Source organism: Ischnura elegans, chromosome 4 (assembly GCF_921293095.1).
Source record: "Ischnura elegans chromosome 4, ioIscEleg1.1, whole genome shotgun sequence".
NCBI lineage: Eukaryota > Metazoa > Arthropoda > Insecta > Odonata > Coenagrionidae > Ischnura > Ischnura elegans.
In genome coordinates this window covers 30,499,007-30,519,690 of record NC_060249.1, presented here as the reverse complement: position 1 = coordinate 30,519,690, position 20,684 = coordinate 30,499,007, and the positions used below count along the sequence as shown (strand labels likewise).

Below are 20,684 nucleotides of genomic sequence, written 5' to 3'. Positions count from 1 at the left end.
GAAAATAAAGGACATCCGGGACAGCACAACTGAATTGATTATATGGAATTATATCGCTTGATTATCAGCAGGCATTAACAGCTCCGGTAATAGGAAAATGCGGCCACGTAACAGTCACAGATACCCATGCCGGCTCTCATGCCTGCTCGTACAAGCAGATATCACCCAATAAATTGATTCTCCAAACCCATATCTTAAAATTATCTGGTGTACATTTATTTACGCTATCAGTTGGAAGAACAAGAGACATTAAATACGCTTTGAATTATTTCTAAATAAATTTTCAAAAACTGGCACACGATTGACTATCAGCAATCAATATTGCTTCTACGATTGATCTATTTTCCTCAGCTAGCAACACCGTGAATGGCCGCTGGAAGCCTATTTAAGTGTGTCAAATTTCGGGAAAAAGACAAACACGGACTCGTCCGGGATTTGAACCCGGGACCTCTCGCACCCAAAGCGAGAATCATACCCCTAGACCAACGAGCCATTCGTCCTCAACCGATCAATTTTCAGTATTAAAATTAAAAATTCATTAGAATTGGATGGATGCGGATGGGATGCAAAGGATAGCGTATGGATTTGAATTTTTAATCCAGAATCGACTTTCGAGCTTTGGTTTTTTCAAACATATTCTCTAAAAATTTGACATTTGACAAAATTAATCGAAAAAACGATATTTTGTAATAGAAATAAGGGGGTGAGAAGCCAAGGGTTACAAGTGATTTTTTCTCAACAGAGTTAGGTAAAGTTAATTGTTAGAAGAAATACACAAAGATTGGTTGCCAAGGGATACGATTGAGTCTCTGTTCTCTGCAGACATCTAGTGGAAAATCAAATGCACTATATCAAATATCTAATTGATCTCGTTTGTTTTCTGCACCTAATTTCTGTACCTAACTGTGTATAGAAAAAGAAATCACTTGTGCCCCTTGGCTTCCAACCCACACAAAACTAATTGTATGCGGAAATATGGATGTGCTTTTGAAACAAAATACAAAATATGATTTATTGGTAGCAATGGGAATGAGAACTAAATACAGCCTTAATTATACAGCAAATTTTTTTTTAAATACTTTGGTATTCATGTAACGCGGTAGCAAGGGGGCTTTTGAACGTGTACGCAGAGGAGAAGGTTAGAAAGACGTGGAATGGCCTGGGAGCCGAAATGTGGGGGGAATGACGTTCGCGTATAATCAGGCGTTGATCAGCCAGTCAGCGAGATGGTTACACGGTATAGTGTAGTGGCGCAGCGAGCAGGGGGTTTCGGGGGATAAACCCCCCCCCCCCCCCCGGAGCTCAGAGAATTTTTTTAAATTTAATCCATATTACTTAATTTTACTGATATTACTAGTAGAATAGTTTGATAATAATTAATAAAATATCACCCACAAAGCCGTAAAACTCACTATTTTGAACCATTTCTCTTAAAATTCCGCAATTTATTAATCTATCATCTACCGCTTATCCTGGTGGGTGTTCCATACCCCCACAGCCCCCGGTATTAGTTGCACCTAAATCCCCCCAGTCATAATTTCTAGCTGCGCCCCTGGTCTAGTGAATGCGCTAGATAATCGTTGCGAGGGCTTCGGAATAAGGATTAGCCACAAGAAGACCAATGTGACCAATGCGGTTTTGCTAAGCATCGAGATCTAAGAATTTTCGACCTAAGATAGAAGTAAGTGGGCTGCGATTCTTCCGGGGTTTATCGTAATGCAGCGATAGAATTAATTTTCTTATCACTACTTACAGTTTATTCGCTTTCTTTATTCTTCCTCTCAACAGTTGACGTACAAAAATTATGAAACTTACGTGTTCTCTATCTTTCGTCAAAATCAACAACACCTATTATTATTTTTTTCCATGACAACTTTTATACTCAAAGTTATTGAGGGTTTTCCAACCCGTTTATAACATACGTACGTACGTCAGGTTCCTTCCGCGTTTATCAATTTCACTGGACAAATATTTCGCCAGCATTCCAGTTGACTTCATCAGGTCCGTTGAAGTGTCGATGCAGAAATTTGGTCGTCTTTATATACACCCTGTTTGGCGCCTATTTCGTGTGCCCTGATTGGTCGAGAACTTGTTTCCACGTGCATGCTAGTGTGTATCCGTCTCCACGATCGAAGTGCTTGGGGGTTTCGGCGATTTCAATTGCCTCCCTGATGATCCTAGGAATGTTGGAAAAATGTTTATCCAGTTAAATGGATAAACGCGGAAGGAAAACCGAAAGATTCGCTACCTACCATCATAATCTCCGCGGAAGCCTACTTGGAAACTATAGAAGTAAGTGGGCAAAAACTCTAGCAGGTAGAGCAATTTTATTATTTGGGTGGTACATCAGAAGAAAATGGACACATCAGTAAGGACATCCGTGAGAGAATTGCGTAAGCAAAGGAGGCGATCATGAACAGGGAGGAGTTTATGAGAGGATAGTTATATTAGAGTTTAAAGAAAAGGTTAGTGACGAGTTTCATATTGAGTGTGGCTCTATATGGTGCGGAAACATGGATACTCGTGAAGGAGTAAGAAAGGAGACTAGAAGCGTTCGAGATGCGGGTCTGGAGGAAAATGGAGAGGCTTCTGTGGACGGAAAAGAGGAGGAACGATGACGTACTGAACATGATGGGTGAGGAGAGGCAGCTTCTACATGAAATACGGAGGAGACAGAAGGTATGTATGGAGCGAGTTTTGAGTGGGGAGGGACTTTTGAAAACAGTGCAAGAGGGTATATTGTTGGGGAAACGAGGGAGAGGAAGGAAGAGAATATAATTTTTTGATAGAATGAAAGGGAGTAGACTGTGCATTGACGAGGAAAGTCCATGAATAGAGGGGAGAATGCCCGAATACCTCTGAAGCAATCTATGGAAACCTACCTCAAATAGTAAAAATACTTTATTAATGATGTGATACTACCAAATTTTGGCACGGTATAATACGCATATACATTAAGAAAATTTGAAGAGGATATTATAGTATTGAAATGAGTAATTTCCATATTTTCTAATAATATAAATATACATTAATAATAAAATTATGTTACACAAGAAATATATAGCTTATCTCCTAAATTGAATCTTTCATATCATATATTAGTGCTAATCCCATAAATCTCGGGTGCTCCGTTTGTTACTCGTATCCCACACTGTACTGACTAATCTTTCACGCTGAGATGGGTAAGGGAAAGTAAGAAAATAAATGTTTCTGTTTATAAACTAATAAACTATGTATTGTTATGAGTGAAATTTTTATTTGACTAAATCAAAGCAATCCATGAAATTATGATACGTGATAGGTACTTTGGGAGCTGTCCAAAAAATGTCACTCACTGAACCCATTTTTGGCATTGCTATTTGTTGGAAAATACATTAAGAATATCCTCCATACTGTATTATTTTATGCTCTAAGATGTAATTGACAAATAATGCTCATGGATTTTCCTTGGTATATGTAGTAACAGGTTTTCCTTGTAGTTGAAGCTTGTAAATCCTATTCAAAATGTCCCACTTGGCACCTGGAATGGCTGAATAATAGGCCGGCCCTTATTTTTCAGAATTGAGAAAAGTTATGTTTTCCTTGTCTCAAAATGGTCCAAATGAGGTTCGTATTCACGTGCTAAAATTTGGTTACTTTAAAATAACGGCAACCCGTGCCCCAAGGGCCCTAAGTACTGAGGACCCTCAATTGAGATTTTTGGGGCTAAAAAAGTGCTAATTCTATGTAAAACGTAAAAGTGAAGTCCTTCAGGGCCGATTTTCTGTTTGTTTTCACCTATCTCTAAGCGTTTACGAGATATCGTCCGTCGTAACGCAATCCACCCAAGTGAATATCTATGCCAACAATAAGACAAAATATGACCGGTCGAAAGGTCTAGTTGTTGAGTCTTCCTAACGTCTTCTATTTAAGTCCGCCGCTCCGTGGGAGGACTATTCCAGAAGACAAGTTACGACTTGCGAGGAGGCAATCAATGCTGCATTCGATGGAATTACTTTGAGAGCTGTGGTGACGTTCTTGTATGACGGCGAAGCCTTCCCTCGTATTTCCTCTTGTGGAAAGAACATTCGTATGCATTAAGTGATTGAGAGACCACTTGTTGTCTCTGAATCGATCTGATACAGAAGATAAATGTGGAGAATGACACTTGGGAATTCTAGAGAGAGACTCTCATCGTCCAAAGAAAGAAGCCTGTACATGAGTGGAAAACGCACTTCATCTTAATAGCATACTAAAAAATCGAAAAGCTGCATTTACGTAGTTTCGCCTACACATGCACTCACGTTTTCCAGTGGAGTATTTATCTAATAAATAAAAATCAAATGGAAGTAGTGCGCTTCATATGAAGATTTCTGCGGAAGAATAGGGATTGTCTCATAGTTTTTCTAGGAATTAGTTTTATCTTACCGTATACCTACCTAAGAATTTCGTTTTGAAATCAAATTACTACAATAATTAGAGCATCGAATAAAAATTATGTTAGCGAAAAGTCCTGATAATAACGACTAGGTGATTTCAAAAAGTGGTTAACTCACAAGATCACTGTGGAGTATTTATGGGGAAGTGAGTTTTCTCAAGAATATTTTGATTTTCATTCCCCTTGTCATGTATATTTCATCGTTTTCCCCTCATTTATCTAAGATATAAAAAAAATCGTATTTGTTAGACCTCGTAGCCATAGAGCCAACACCGGTCCTTTTAAAAATCCCTCAGAATTTTTTAACGTTGGCCCACGACTAGTCGTACATGCAATATAAAGACAAAGTACGAGCAGTAGATATATATTGCATAAAACTAACTCCTTCATAAATGCTCCACAGTGAACTTGTGAGTTAACCTCTTTTTGAAATCACCTATACGTTATTATCAGGACTTTTCGTTAACATGATTTTCATTCAATGCACTTATTATTGCTGTAACTTCATTTCAATCGAAATGTTTTGGTAGGCATACAGTAAGATAAAAGTAATTCCTTCAAAAACTGTAATTCAATTCCTGTCCTTTCGCGTAAATCTTTATGAAGCACACTACTATATACTCGTATAGAATGTACCTATTACTCATACTTTGTCTTTATATTGCATGTTCAACTAGTCCTGGGCCAACGTTAAAACAATTCTGAGGGATTTTTAAAATGATCAGTGTTGTCTCAATGGCTATGAGGTCTAAAAAATATGAAAATCTTTTTATGTCTTAGGTAAATAAGGGGAAAACGATGAAATATGACTTCCCACACAATATCACATTTTTAATGGCCTATTTTTAAATAGGTTATCATTATAATTACTTCAATAAAAATGAGTTGATTGAATATTTAGGACTTCAGCGGAAAACCTTGAAATGTCACAATTAATGGAACCAATTTTGACCTGAACTCAAACGAAAATTTGCTGAAATTCTGTGTTGGGAGCGCCATAGTTTTTCTGGAAAAATCAGATAAGTAATGTGATAAGAACCGCTATGAAGTGAGATCTAATCCGAAATTCCATTCTGGAGTCCCACGATGCCACAGCGGGGTCCTTATCGTTCATCGCTCTCCTCGCATCCGCCGTCTGTCAATCGGAAGCATTCCTTCACTCCCATTCATGTTACCGCCCCATCTTCTACACACGAAGGATTTGATTTCTCAACAGGGCCCGAACTTTCCCCAACATCTCCATTCATCTTCGGTAGTACAGACATTAAAATATAACACAAGATGCTGCGTCCTCCTCTTCAAGCCAGAACTCTTCTTTCTCACGGCGAGTGGGAACGCGCTCCAGGGAATTCACAACTTGTGGAACCACGTCGTCCTCACCCTTTTCATTTCTTACTTCATTTTCATTCCTTATCATTGAAAACAAATTAAGATTTTGTCAATACGGAGGTCACCGGATCGAGCCCCACGGACAACGTTTTTTTGTTTTTTTTCCCACCTTTTCTCATTAAAATTTTAATGAAAATTCATAGTAAAGAAGTATATTATCAAAATGAAACTTAAAAACAGTGTTTATCGTAAAATATTATTCAAGATCATGGCTGATGTGTTGAAGCCAGTAACGTTAAAAGTGCAATCGGTACCTTAGTTTTTCATGTATCTCAAAAAAGTTGTTTCTCTGAGCGGATGAAGTGATTTAGGTACTGTCAATATCCGTTGATCGTGGTATATATGGTGTGATAGTGGTTCTGTTATTTTTTACCCATTATTTTGCCTTGAAATCGCGATAGCCAAGAATGTTATTTCTTTGTGAAAGATCTCGCTGGTCATCACGGCTGTATTTTGAGTATTCGGGTATACTCCGTGCACTATGCTCGAGCTGGTCATTTTTGCGGAAGTGAATAGGCAGGGCAGCATTTCAAATGCAATTATTTTAAAATACGTAATTGAGATACATCTGTAGTTTGAAATTGATATAAAACGACCTTAATGCATCCTATATTTTGTATTTCAAATACAGATTTTTGGTATTTTCCCGTTTTAAAATAAAAAATAAAGTTCTAAAATACTTTTGAAGTGGCTCTGATAACACTTCTGTAACATTATGCTACAGAGATTACCTCGTTTTCGTTAAGATCGTTTTCTTTTGCAAATTTGCAACTATCCTTAACTTGCCAGCGCAGGTTAATTTTTTTATTTGGAGTGGTATTTTGAATTTTTATTTTCAAATCCTCCTCGGTCTATATCCTCCCCAGACTTGTGAATAGGTCAGCTTTTCAGTTGAGTGAACGTGCAATCGCTCATGGAAGCATATGATATAAAAAGGTTGCAATTGTGGCCTGGCCAGGTCGGCTGGTCTGCATTCGCTGAGGGCCCCCAAAACGCATGCGTCTATCGTGAAGCGTACATGAAATTTGAAATAAAAAATAGATTAAGATTGACCTAAAGATTTTTTGCAAAATTATAATTCTAAATTTTCATTAGTTGCCTTATTATAGCATGCTCAGCGAAAATATTTATACAAAAACAAATAAAATAAAGGTTTAACGAGATACCTAAGACATTGATGCTTTCATTGAAAGGGTTTTTCAAAATGGTTTATAGATTTTTTATTAGATTTAAGTGCAGTTTCAAGTAAAAATTCACTAAATAGATAATAGAACCGTAATATATTATTATATGTTATAAAAATCTGTGAAATTATCACTTTTAATAGTATATTTTCCCATGGAATTTCTATTTTCATAAAATTTAATTTGTTTTTTATGAGCCAGAATCAAATGAGAAAAAAAATCAAATATTTTCAAAAAGCCATCTCCAGGTATGCAACATCCTAAAATTTTCTAGGGAAGGAACCGCGACTCCCCCGGGTAAAGGGGGCGCCTCAATGAGCCCCAGACGTGTGCCCCCAACCACCCCTGCATATAGGCAGTGGCGGATACATGGCGTGCACCTTCCCCCCTCGCGTGGCCGCCCATATTGACAAGAACAGTTATTTGTCTTCATAAAAGAAAACAAAAAATTGAAAAATCATGAATTTACCAAATATTTCTTTAACAAATGAAGTTTTTTCAATTATGAAAAGTGTTAAAATTAGTTTAAAACCCTCTAATTAGTATAACCTACCCTGTTTTTTTTTATTTTCCCCCCTGCTTTTGGTCCCCCCCACCAACGAAATTCCTGCCTACGCCACTACCGAGACATTATTTTACAGGAATATAATTTATATAAAACCATGCTCGAATTTTTTCTTAAAGATGAATGAGGTTAATGAGCTAATAAGTAAAGAAATGCTTCTCTACTCAAAAAGTCGACGCAAAAATAAAGTGGTCCGAATTACGGATTAGGACCCATTCAAAGTCGTAGCTGAAAGCCATGAGTGACGCGAGAGAGCAGCACTTTACGCAGCTGCTGAAAGATCTAATGCTTGAGAGAGGACAAGAGAAAGGCATTCATGAACGGTAAACGTTTTGAGTCAAATTAAATAATTCTAAGCCGACTTTCAGAAATTCTATGAATACTTCAGGGTTTTTGTTGATCATGAACGAAAATAAGTCAGTTGGATGCGATAATTTAATGTGAGCTTCTGATGCTGGCTGTAAGTGATTTTAAGGAAACAACATCCTAATGCCGATAAAAATAATAAACAAAAAACCAACTTTGGTTTTTCGGTTGACTTACGAATCCACTTAAAGAGAGGAGATAGTGAAAAACCTCTCAGAAGTCAGTGACTGAAGAGGAGGGTGAGAGGACAAGCATGGTCGAATGTCTAAAGAAAAATCTGGTTATATCAGATTTTTCGCCGGCTTGCGGATAATTTATTATTTCAATTGAAATTCACGTATTCTCATTTCCTTGTGGATAATATTTATATATGTTTCTTAGATATGTATTAAATTCAATTAGAGTGCTGGAATGATGAAAAGTAAAATTTTCCATACGAAATGTCTATCATGCTAACAGACGAGTTAAAAAGTAAAATTTTATCCGGAGGGAGCTAAATTTTTGGTTTTAGAAATTTTACCCTATGTACTCCAAAAGAATTATCAAATTAAATAACGGGTCAAGAAGCAATATTTCACATTTTTACATGGTCGCGAATCTTCATGCTCTCACGAGAGTGCACATTAATTAAATGCGTCACTAAATGCTGAATACTTATTTATAAAACATTACTGATTGTAAATGGAATACTTGATGTATAATTTGAACAAGTTTCAGACATTTTTTCAGGATAATTGAATGATGTTACGTAAAAAAATGGCGGACCCTTTTTTGAGACAAACTTTTCAATAAGTAGACAATAAAATCCTGATTCGGAAAATGGTTGCGGGAAAACATCAGAGTGCTAAAAGATAGACGCTATAGATTCACTATTCCACTTACAATTCTAATATTTATTAGTTCATGTGAAAGTTTCCATTACTCCTCAGTCAGCTTAACTTTTATGATTTTCGAATAAAAATAAAGAAGGCATTTTATTTGGAAATTTGGTTGTGCATAAGCCTCTGTATCTAGGTAACGGGTGGGTACTATGAGACATAACTTTCCACGTCTTATTCACCAATTAAATATGCGCATTTGTCCAATATTTCAGTGCTAATCCTACAGTGTTCAATATCTCAAAAGAGGTATTTTGGACTTTTTTCCAACGATTTTCGCTTTGGAACCACTGTGCCACTTTGTGCATGTCGGAATGTAGCTTATCAATTTTGTAAATGTCAGGGAAATAAAATACGAAATAAATTACAGAGGGAAATATTTAATTAAGGAAAATTATTTACAGCAAAAAAAAGTCTCCCAATTCCGCCAGTCTCTCGTTAGATTTTAATATCAAACTTGGGTAAATGGGGAATTACCACCCACTTTCGTTGAGTTAGTGACGCCATATGAGTTCCGCTGATTTATTCGTTCTAGAAGAAACGTTAATCGATGGAAGGAATCGCTCACTGGAGCGTAATGGATAGTGAGTCACGCGAGACCATCGCGCATAGCCGAGGAGTGGCTGTGAAACGTTGACGCCCTCGGCATTAGTCTGTGACGTCATAAAACTATCTACAAAATGGTTAAGACCATAGATTTTTTGTCGGGAATAACTTGTGTCTCTTTATTTTTCAAACCCTTAGCACAATAGAAAATTTAAATAATTGGTGAACGAGGTTATTATGTTTTTCAGGCTAAATCTCGAGGAATTCTGACATGATAACAAATTTGAAATTACTTGCAATTTCCTACACAAGGATAAATTTCACGATCGGTATCAATACATTTTGTATTTCCTCTACCACCGAATTCTGCTGAAGGGTATACAATACTCATCGAATCCGGTCGTGAAATTGATACGTTTGTGGAAAATTTACAGGAAATTTAAAGTCAATAATTATTATTGGTTAACGAGTTATTGGTATTCACAATCATCAGAACGATGAATATGAGAATCTGAAGAGAGGAACTACACCTGCCTACTACCCCTACACTACCCCGCAAGCAGCCGCAATAGGCGTGTTGCAGGGGATGTTAGGACACCAGCTGTAACAAATAGAAAGGAAATGCACACAGTGGCGTAACAATGGGGGGTATGAGGGGATAGAATCCCCCCCCCCCAAAGTCTCATAGAAATAAAAAAAATAATTAAAAACCGTTGCCTAGTTTGGAAATATAACAACTGCATCTGCTTACAGTTAAATTTTTAATGTCAAAATGATGTAAAATGTATTTCCAGGCATGTATTTTATTATTTTCCGAAACCCCCGTTGCATGGGAAGGGTATCGCCACCTCAGACCAACTCATCCCCCCCGAAGCGTATTCCTAGTTACGCCACTAAATGCGCTTACAATATTCCGTATAGCATTTATTTAAGTCATTTATTGTTCTGGAGAAAAATGAATTCCTATACCTATCCGTTCGGTAAAATATCTCTCTTAAATTATTGTTCCTGGCGGACCTTATATAGAGCGTGCTTCTGCTCTAATAAGATTGTCTCTACTCTGATTCTCTGATAAGATGTTCTCCGTGTCCCTATGAATCTTTAATTGCTCTATCAATCTATGACCAGCGCGTAGCTCCCTAGTGTCTAGCGGCTCCCATCTTAATTCTTTTAACCCTTCCATGACTGTCCCTTGAAAACTTATACGAACGACTGTGAAGGTCTTCTCAGGTACCTCATTTATTATTCATAAATTACAAGTTGTATTTAGGCCTATCCTGTAATTCAACATCATGGCTCTTTTTTAATGATACAATATCTTGTTTTGTATAATTTATAAATACACTGTAGGCAACATTTAGGTTTTTTTCATTGATTTTGTGCAAATTGGCAGGAATATTTCATATTTTACTAGGTATTGTAATTGTACATTGAGTAACATGCTATGAAACACAAGCACAAAAGGTGCCATCATGTAGAATACTGGCATTATTAAAGTTATAATATAATAAAATTTATTGCTTCCAACTTTAATCCCTGAACTCATATAACAAACAAGTTATTTTTTCTTCCCGCCAACAGCTGTGCGTGGTAGTTCAGTTACCCCACCAATAAAAATTGAAGTTTTCAAAAACAATTTGAAGGTAAAAAAAAATCATTCGTCGCCTAAATAAAGACAAAGTGTCTGAGCTCAAATACAAAAAATACCAAAGTGAAAAAATAAAAAATATTACACAAAATTAACATTATTTTGGGTAACTGAGTTACGCCGCACAGTCACGGAAGGGTTAATCAGTGCGTAACGCACTCCGTAAATCATTATTAAATAAAACGTATGGAATTGAATCGGTGTTCTTCGGGGAGAAGTGTCGCGGCTAGTGGACGCCGTCGCGTATGTAGGTATGTGGCGCAGAGCAAGGAATTCTAAAAAGGCGCGAGCAATGAGGTAGGAAGCGGGGAACGTCCTCGAGGACGTTCTTTCTTTCATGCGATCAATTGCGTTCGGCCGTGAAGGGAGGAAGCGAGGCGAACGACGCCACCTTATGCTTGCATTTATACATCCGCACAGTCGCCCCTGCCGCGGTTCGAGAGAGGGAATGTGTGCAGAAGGCGACCTCGTGAAAAGGGGGAGTGGGGGAGGTAGGGTTTGGCGGAGGGGGAGGAGAGGGAGGGGAGGGGTGGTAAGTGCACGTGAGCAGAATGCCAATGGGGTGTGCGTGAGTGGGAGGGGAAGGCGATGCGAAGGGGGGGGGGGAGGGTCGATGGTATGGGAGTGAAATGAGGGGAAATTTCCTGAGACCAGCGGGAGGGGGTTGGGGATACTCCATGGTACGAAGTTCGTATTACGAACTTCATTTCGCGGTGGCGGGATTCGCCCGCAGCGGAGATAGCGAGACCACTAACTATTACCGAGGAAATTATTCCTCTCTGCTATTACATACCGCAGTTCTGATTTGCAGCATGCCTAGGGGATGATAGGCAGTGTATTATCCTCACTCTTCAAGAGACGTACTAGGAAAACTGCATCTAGACAGAAATATATTAAGATGATAATATATTGACTTAATTTTGTGGAATTCAATGAAATATAATTCCATAATAAAAACCAATGACAAAATTGCTAATTTTGAAAAAAAATTTCGGTACTCTCGCCACCCTTTGTAACTTAGCGCGATAGTTTGATAGTATTGCCCATAATATAAAATATAATTTTTTCTGCCGTTGTTGACATACTTTTAGATCAGTAGAACGAGAGGTAATGAGGAAGAATTCGAATAAAGCAATCTGCGCACCCTGATATCAAGCGTTTTCTCAACTTCGTCAACGTAAAAACTGAATTTTTGTCGGAATTCCAAAACCTAGAGCATTCAAATTTCACCAAAAGCTGAAAAAATTCATAAAGATGTAAATAAAAGTAGAACCGCAATAGTATGCTGTGTACTGTTTAGTTTACAAAGAACTTACATTGTTATCTAGTAATTTTTCACATGCATAAAAAAAATTCAAAGCCATACAATTGAATTAGTCTCAAATAATATTGTTATTCCAATTCAACACGTTTCCTATCCTTCCTATCTGAGGTGAATAGTTAATCTTATACAAATATACATTAATATGAGGGTGTCATTAATTTATATTAATATCCCAGTGAATGCCTACGGCGCTATATACCTTACGCCAATTGCTAGCTAAATTAATAAAAGCGCATTTTCAGGTCAACTGCGAATGTTTAATTTTCCTATTTAATTTTAGAAGTGTAATTGTCATGGAAATTTGAATGACATTATCTGCTGGAATTTATTCGCGAAGGTAGACCTATGTGAGTAAACTTTGTTGGGTAAAATGATTCCTTATGTTCGTAAAATTGCCTTTGGGTTTCAATTTCCATCTGAGCAAAAATAAACAGTTTTTTTATAAGAAACTTGAGATTAAAGCTTCATATTATAACATTTACGAATCATTTGAGCCTATTTTTAACTTAAATGCAAAATAATACGTATTTTTTTCAACGCATGTACTTTTCAAAGATTTTAACCAGCCATGACGGACAGTTGCCGCAAAAAAAACAAATTCCCAGCATAAAATTTTGGAATGTTTCTGATCTGGCATTTTTAGCACCGTAATTCTCTTCCTCAATATTCATTTACTTCATCATGCATTATTCAAAAGTCCGTCGGAGCACAGTTGATGCTAATAGCAGAGTAAAACGAAAATTTCACCACCTATACACCTCTCAAGGACCTTTCAAACAGCAAAAACAAACTGCTGTCGCAAGAAAACACATCGCTGGGCCCTTGAGAGGGGACCATCATGCGAGACTTGATGTTTCACAGCCATTCGCGGAAGGGAGGAATTTCAAAAATCCGGATGAGCGTTCTTTTTTGTGGCGCGAGCGTTTAGCAGTCCAGTCCACGTCCGAGATATCAAGGTTTACAGCCGCGGAGGGATTTTTTTTAACGGCACTTCAATACCAGTACGATGAGAGATGACTTTGATTCACCGCTCTTGTATTTACGACCGGTCCGACATAATTAACAAATTATCATCGGTAATAGCCATAATGAATGGGAAATGGGAAATTCTTTCCGAAACGGAACTAGTCGATTTTATTCTAGAAGTATTTGGGGAATATCTGTAGATAAAAGAAAGATTCGAAGGATAAATAATCATTCAGGTGCACATCGGATATGATATAGTTATTTAAAGCTTTGAATTTAATTTTATTTAATTTATTCACGGCAAAAAATGTAATTATCACGACAGGCGTATATTTATGACATATGATTACTATGTGCAGGTACCCACTCTCCTCTAATTAATCATTTTTAACAATCATTTCCCGACAAAGCAATTTGAAGTGCAATATTCCGCCTTAAATGCTGAAATGTTTTATATATATTGAAAAAAATGTTTGAAGTGCAGTGAAAAATGAATTATATGAACTGAGAGGATGAAGATTTAGGTTGGAAACGGATAATTATAGATTAGAGGGAATTTTTCTCGTTATTGAAGCTTTAATATCGAAGAGGCAAAAGTTTCCTATTAAAATACCGGTTATTTTTTCTAATATTAAAACCCAAAGGCAACTTTATAAGCCATAGAAATCATTTAATCCACTCAGGTTTCCGCACATAGTTCTTTCATCACGGATCAATTCCAGCACAGCATTCCTGTCATTAACAGGGCCATAATAATTAAACGGCATTTTTATGTTCCTCCTCCCTTATCCTTTTTTTGTGTTACAAATGCTATGCAGAATATTATGAGCCACACTCGAGCTTGGGAAATTATTTAAAAGAAAAATTGAAAATAACACTATTCAACTACAACAAGCTGTTTTTCTTTAAGAAAATCATTAGCATATTTTTAATTACAATTTGAAGTTGTGGTCTCTTAAAAGCATTCATGCAAACTGCACTTTACTATCGTTAAGATACAGCTAAATGTTTATCATCATAGAAGCTGAAGTGATTGTAACTTGGCTTTTTCCATTAGAGAGATTTTATTATTACCGACAATGTTTTCTCTTCAGAGTATATTAATCAAGGTAAAAATTCAAGAAATGAGGACAATAGGTATATTCAATTCTAGTGGTGTATGGGGTAGAGAAAGTGAGGTTAGGGACCAAAGGCATTTTCAGATGCTGTGGGGATTGTTAAGGGGATTACTGAAATTTATCATTGGTTATTTGCCATTTCGAATGGAAGATTCTTTCAGACCTAAAAATCCAAAAGGAAAAAATTAGTTCATGTCAAGCGTTTCAGAGGTCTTCACTTCTATCTGCATCACGGACTTAGAATAATCAGGACTGGGCACTTAAAGGTTCATCTGTCGTCGCTGACGAGAAATTATTCTCATAGATGGCAGCACTGTAGCTCGCCCGAAATATCTAGGGAGTTTTATGGTGATTGTACGGGAATGATATTTTTTTTAGCAAACTTTAGAATATAGAAGCTACTTAAGAACGATCAATTTTCTTGAGATACCAAGTGCGATGTATAAGGAATTTTTTCTCGATGAAGTTTTTTGACTCTTTCGAGGGAAAGGACGAATTCCTTGCAGTAGAATTGGCTTCGTTGACATTAAGATTTTCAGCCTCAAACTTTTCGACCACAACACAGTGGAAATGTTTATTGGAAGTCGTTATTCCTGTTGAAATAGGGCACTTTAAGCTAGTATATTAGATAGGGTCTTATCATTTTATCTTGTTCCTTCCGCCTCGATTAGTAAAACAACTATGACGTGCAATTATTTCCAGTCTAGCATTCACTTTCGTAGCATCACATATGCTATGAAACGGAGTTACCTGTTCACCACTTAGAAGCTGAATTTCACTGATAAACTGTTGAGATAAGTATTAACTGTTTATCCATGCAGTGTGTACAGTTTACTATTTTACACTATTGATTGACCTAATGAAATCCTAGCAGATGATATTTAATGATACACTCAATGCGAAGTTCGTGGGCCTACACTTATGTTTTTCCACATTTCTATCGCAGGAAAGAAATAAAGTGTGTTAAAAATGCTATTCAGGGCTTGATTCGATGTTTAAAGGGTTTAAATTTGTTATTTAGAGCCTCTTTTATAACATACGTTGATAAAATACTATCACCTCAAGTCTGGGACTGTTTCATAGCATCTCCTTGAATCGGAATTACGTGCTTATAACTCAGGAAGTTGAATTCCAATGATAAGCTTTCGCGATAAGTACATATTAGCTATAATCCCATTATGTAGAGTTTGTGCTTGATTGACGCCGTTGATTGATCTGCTTGAAGCCTAGCGGACGGAATGCAATGACGTAGAGAATGTCATGTTCGGGGGCTTATTTCATGGTTTTCCACGCATTTATTTCATAGAACAACGATTTTTAATTGTGAAAAGAAGTTTCAGTGCTTAAGTCAGTATTTAAAATATATAAATTCATATTGAGAGCCTTTTACGCTAAGCCCTAACAAGGTTAATGGATTGGAGCATACGGGCGAGCTTTGGTGCTACCATCTATGTTTGAAACCATCGCCGGGCGACAATAAGGACGACATCGCTTGGCATTACCAGGGTTCGGGAGTTGCACTGGGCTGCATTTAATTATTTTTCCGCAACCATCCATCAAACGCCATTTTCAACCTTAAAAATAACGATCCGAAATGTCTATCTTATCGTAATTGCGGCATTCAGCCATAAGTGATTGTTTAGCGAAATAATTTTTAAGCACCTACTCAGACAGCATGCACGTATGAAATAGCTTGTAAATTTTTTTATTACCGAAATCAATGCCGAAAATAACGGTGTTTTCGCACCGTATCACCAAGAATTCCTGCGAGAACCGATAATAACGCTTTTATATCATTTGATTACGTTTTAAATGAAAAAACACACATTTTCAAACGGTAAAACTCGATGAAACAATTTCAACGAGAGCGAATGATCAGAAGAAGAGTTAAATAAATACAGTAATTAATGGATGAATACCGCTGGATAAATTCTAGGATGACGTGAGTTGCATACCAGAATAAAATCCGAATTTTTTATTTCTTATTTTTACACGACACTCTACCAAAATCAGCATTAATAGTACAATATCTTTAATTAATGCTATCATTCCATAGTATAATAATTATAATCAATCACACAAAATCAACGCAACAAGGGAAAGTGATTCGCAACAATCAAGATGATGTTTTGTCGGATTTGAGAAATGGCAATTTGAAAGGAAAAATCAGACAAAAAATATCGTTTTAAAAGTAAGTTTGGGTAGTACAATGGAGTAAACTTTACCTTTGCTGAAGAGTTCTTCGTTCACTAACTCTTTCATCCACTGCTTCCCTTTTTACTCGTAAATCCCCACATCAGAATCCCATGAACAGCTCCTGATACACCTGTAAAGAAGCAAAAGTTCAACTAAGATTCGGTACAGTTCAGTATTTTTGGTTTATATAGTTAAATTCAGGTAATGCAGAAAAAAAAGAAAATTCAACTAAGAAATATTAAAAACCTATATATATATATATTCGGATTAAGGCAATGTTCTTGAGCTGAGATACATTTTTCACTCATTAAAAAAAAACTTGCTTCTTTTCCTCACATTTCTAATCCATCACATTTTGGAAAACATATGTCATCCTCGAATAATATAAATTAGTGCTAAGTGTATAAATTTTCAGTATCTACTCAAGGTAGGCACTTTTCTCTAATTGAGAGTAGTTTTTTTTTCACTGAAAGGTCTAATAAAATTCTGCGTGCCCCTTTATCTGTGATATTTTATTTTTTAAACTAACTTTTTACTTCTTGGTGGTATTTGTTTATCTGCACTCCATTGGAATACGTACGTACGAAAGTGGTGGCTCTAAAACCCGAACTACCGGAATTAATTCGGATAATGACATAGTTTTTCAGTCTTTCAGAGGGAATTGGCAAATACCAAACGCCTATTTCATCGATGTCTCTCCCTAAAACAGGTATATGAAAGATAGGGTTGGAGAAGGAAGGTGAATGGAGAGGGAATAGGTTTATTTATTAACGGAAACAAAATCACTTTACGGCTGGGAGCAGCTTGGGAGTTGAGACTCGGAGGCAGCGCGCTAGAAATTAGATGGCTTGAGAAATTGAGAATCGATATCTTTTTAGAGCGACACGGAGAGCATCATATTAGAACCCCACTATATTTATAGGTCCGACAGAAACAATAAATAATAAGAGATATTTTGCTGAAGGTATGGGAATTTTTTCCTCTGAACAATAAAGGACTTCAATAAATGCTAGGCATTATTTTTCCAGAGCATTTACTTTTTATATGATGACGGCTGGTGTCCTGACACTCCCCGCCAAACGCCTGCTGAGGTGGCTTTCGGGGTAGTATGTAGGTGTAGATGAAAATTTTGCGAAAATGGGGTAGGGTTAGAGATCGGAGTTTTAAAATGTCCGGTTAAGTCCGAGGGCAGCGAGGGCTAATTTGTGACAGCTTCGCGATGGACTCGGAGGAGGGGTGAGAAGAAGAGAAAAATCTGGTCCATTCACCATTTAGAATCAGCGGGGTTATTAATGATTTAAAGTAGTTACAAGAAGCCAAGTCAATTAATTTTGTTCTTTGCTAAGTAGTAGATTGATAAAGATTGTAAAATTTTCAAAACAAAATTACGCGTGCGTTTTTCGTCACCTTAATGTTAAACCCTACCAGTTTTTTCGTCACGGTTAGTAAAATAATAGTCATTAAAGATGAATTCATAATCCCCACTTCATAATAGATGTCGTATTTGTCCTCAAAATCAAAAAGCCATTCGTCAATATCCAGAGGATTAAAAACCATAAGTTCTCAGATGAAATGGAGTCGCATAGTTAATGCGACTCCAGCTCACCCGGGAGGCCCGGATTCGATTCCCGGTAGGGGATCAATTTTTTTGCCGGCCTCGGCGGCGGCGGGGTAAAGTCCTCGCCTGCCAGACAGGAGGTCGCGGATTCCATTCCCACCTGGATTTGTTACCCCTGTCTACGGCATGGTTGTTTGCGTACGTTAAACTGTTAACATGTTAATAACCCCGGATTAAAAGGCCGTATAGAGTTTAGTGAAGAGTTCTTGAGATCGCCACCGAGTCAGGAACTAACTGCCGACGTTTCGATGTCCGACTCGGTCATCGCAACGTCGCGAAACGACGCGTCGGCAGTAATGGAGTTCCTGACCCGGTGGTGATCCCGAGAACTCTTCACTAAGTCTATTCGCCGGGAAAGCACGAAATATTTCTTCCGTATAGAGTTGATTTCGGTGGTATGTAAATACATGAATAAATGTGACATTTTGGTCGTAACATTTTCAACGGATAGGTACCGTAACGGTGGTAAAAGTTTTAACCATTCACCCAGCGGGATGTTGAAAAAAGGTTTTAACCATAATTCGCAAAGAAAACACTCAATTGGTGTACCCACCGCTTGGAAACGCAAATGTAACTTTATTGTCCAAATAAATAGTCGGAAACATAAACGCCCAATGAATTAGTGTACGAGTCAAGTGAAAAATACCTCATGTCTCTCAGCGTTCATCATTGTAAACGGTTGATAGTTATGCTGCACAAGCCAAATATTGACGCCAGGAAGCTTTGTATTCTTGGAGAGTATCTGGGGTTGCACGATAGGGCGGATCGGAAAAATCGATTTTTTTCAAATCCATCTGGCCCAATGAATAAAAGTTGTGGGACCGATCAAAAATAAGGCCTGAAAAATTTATAATATATTTTGTCGAATTACTGCCCTTATAGAGCAAAAATTTCATGCATTTTGACGTATCTGCCACCGTTTAGCCACAGAATGCCTAATTTGAGTCCGCGTCCGCGAAGAAAATATTCTAACGCACACGTAGCGTCGCGGATACAAGAGCGGCTGTCCGATCCCTTCCCCTCCCCGCTCGCTTCTCCCCCTCCCACGCCTCGATTACAGCAAAATTCATCCCGCGAGTGCTTCTAGGAGGGCGCTCACCTTGGATAATATAAATCGGAAGATGGTAGAAAGTAAAAAAGGATGCGTCGTGAGACGACTTGTCCCTTATTTGGCGCCTCGTCGGCGATAAACAAATCGATATTATCAACATTTAGAGAAGTGATGAAATATTTTTAGATCCCAGAACGAAGGAAAAGAGCCTACGGTCTATGAAGAGGCCTCTCGGGTGGCTATAAAGGTGTGCAAATTTTTGCTATGCGCTTCTATTCCGGTATTGTCCGACAGCTGTGACTAAAAGGATTTTGGGTGAAGGCCGCTCGCGTCCTCTCCCCGCTCGCCTCTCCTACGCCCCAAATGCACCAAAATTCACACCAAGTGGGTCTTTTTTGGTTAGTCTAACTAATATTTGATGTTTCAGCATCGTCTTTGTGGGAACAATCAAGAGAGAATTACTCAATTTTCTGCTTTCCAGTATGTATTTCTTATGTCAGTGTCATTCCTCGTCTTTCGCTGCTGCCAACAAAGTTTTGGTGAATTCTTTCACCAATATCTCGTCCGCATGTATAAAAAAAAGAATATTTAACTTCAAATTTGAACGTTCATCAATAGATTTATGAATTTCCACAGCGCTAACGTCAGATGTAATCGGAGGTACCGTGATCTATCTCCAATATATCATCAGTGGGTAGCCCTTTACGTCGATATTAAAATCCAGCAATTAACAAAATCTCGGATTGGTCGTCAAACGCATCCTTGTAACAACGCAAATTGAGTCCCTAGATTGCCCTCCCAATGTTTATGTCGCAAATCTAAGTCAATTTATTGTTAATGCAAAACATTCTGTGGCTAAACGTTGGCAGATACGTCTAAATGCACGAAATATTTGCTCTAAAAGGGCAGTAACTCGGCAAAATCTGTAGGGAATGACCATAAAATATTATATTTTTCGAATTTCGACCTTCCCCCCTAATTGCATTTGAGCGAGGGTCAGAGGTTCACCTAGAGGTCTCAAAATTTTCAGGCCTTATTTTTGATCGGTCCCACAACTTTTTTTCATTGGGCCAGATGGATTTGAAAAAAATCGATTTTTCCGATCCGCCCTATTGCACAACCCAGATAACTAAATAAAGCCTTCTGTTAATCATGCCACAAATGGGGTCCTCAGGTGAAATATAAACCGTGTGACTTTTTATATAAACGATATAAACATGATCGTGGTTAATGTTTTAACAAAATGCGTCTTTTTTAATATTACCAAGGGGTGTGGGCATTTCATCTATTCATATGCATACGGGATATAACTGTTCACAATATGACTGCCTACCACCTCAAGTTATGAGTAAAAATAAATTGGCACTAAGATTTCTCGAGAAAGAACTAAGGAGACATGCCCATGAGTGTAAGTTCAT

At 37.6% G+C, this 20,684-nt stretch overlaps 1 non-coding gene across 1 annotated transcript; it reads right to left on the bottom strand.

Moving 5' to 3' along the window:
• Positions 1–420: 420 nt before the first annotated feature.
• On the bottom strand, positions 421–492 carry Trnap-ugg. The gene has a single exon. It is a non-coding gene; the product is annotated as a tRNA-Pro (tRNA).
• Positions 493–20,684: the final 20,192 nt, after the last annotated feature.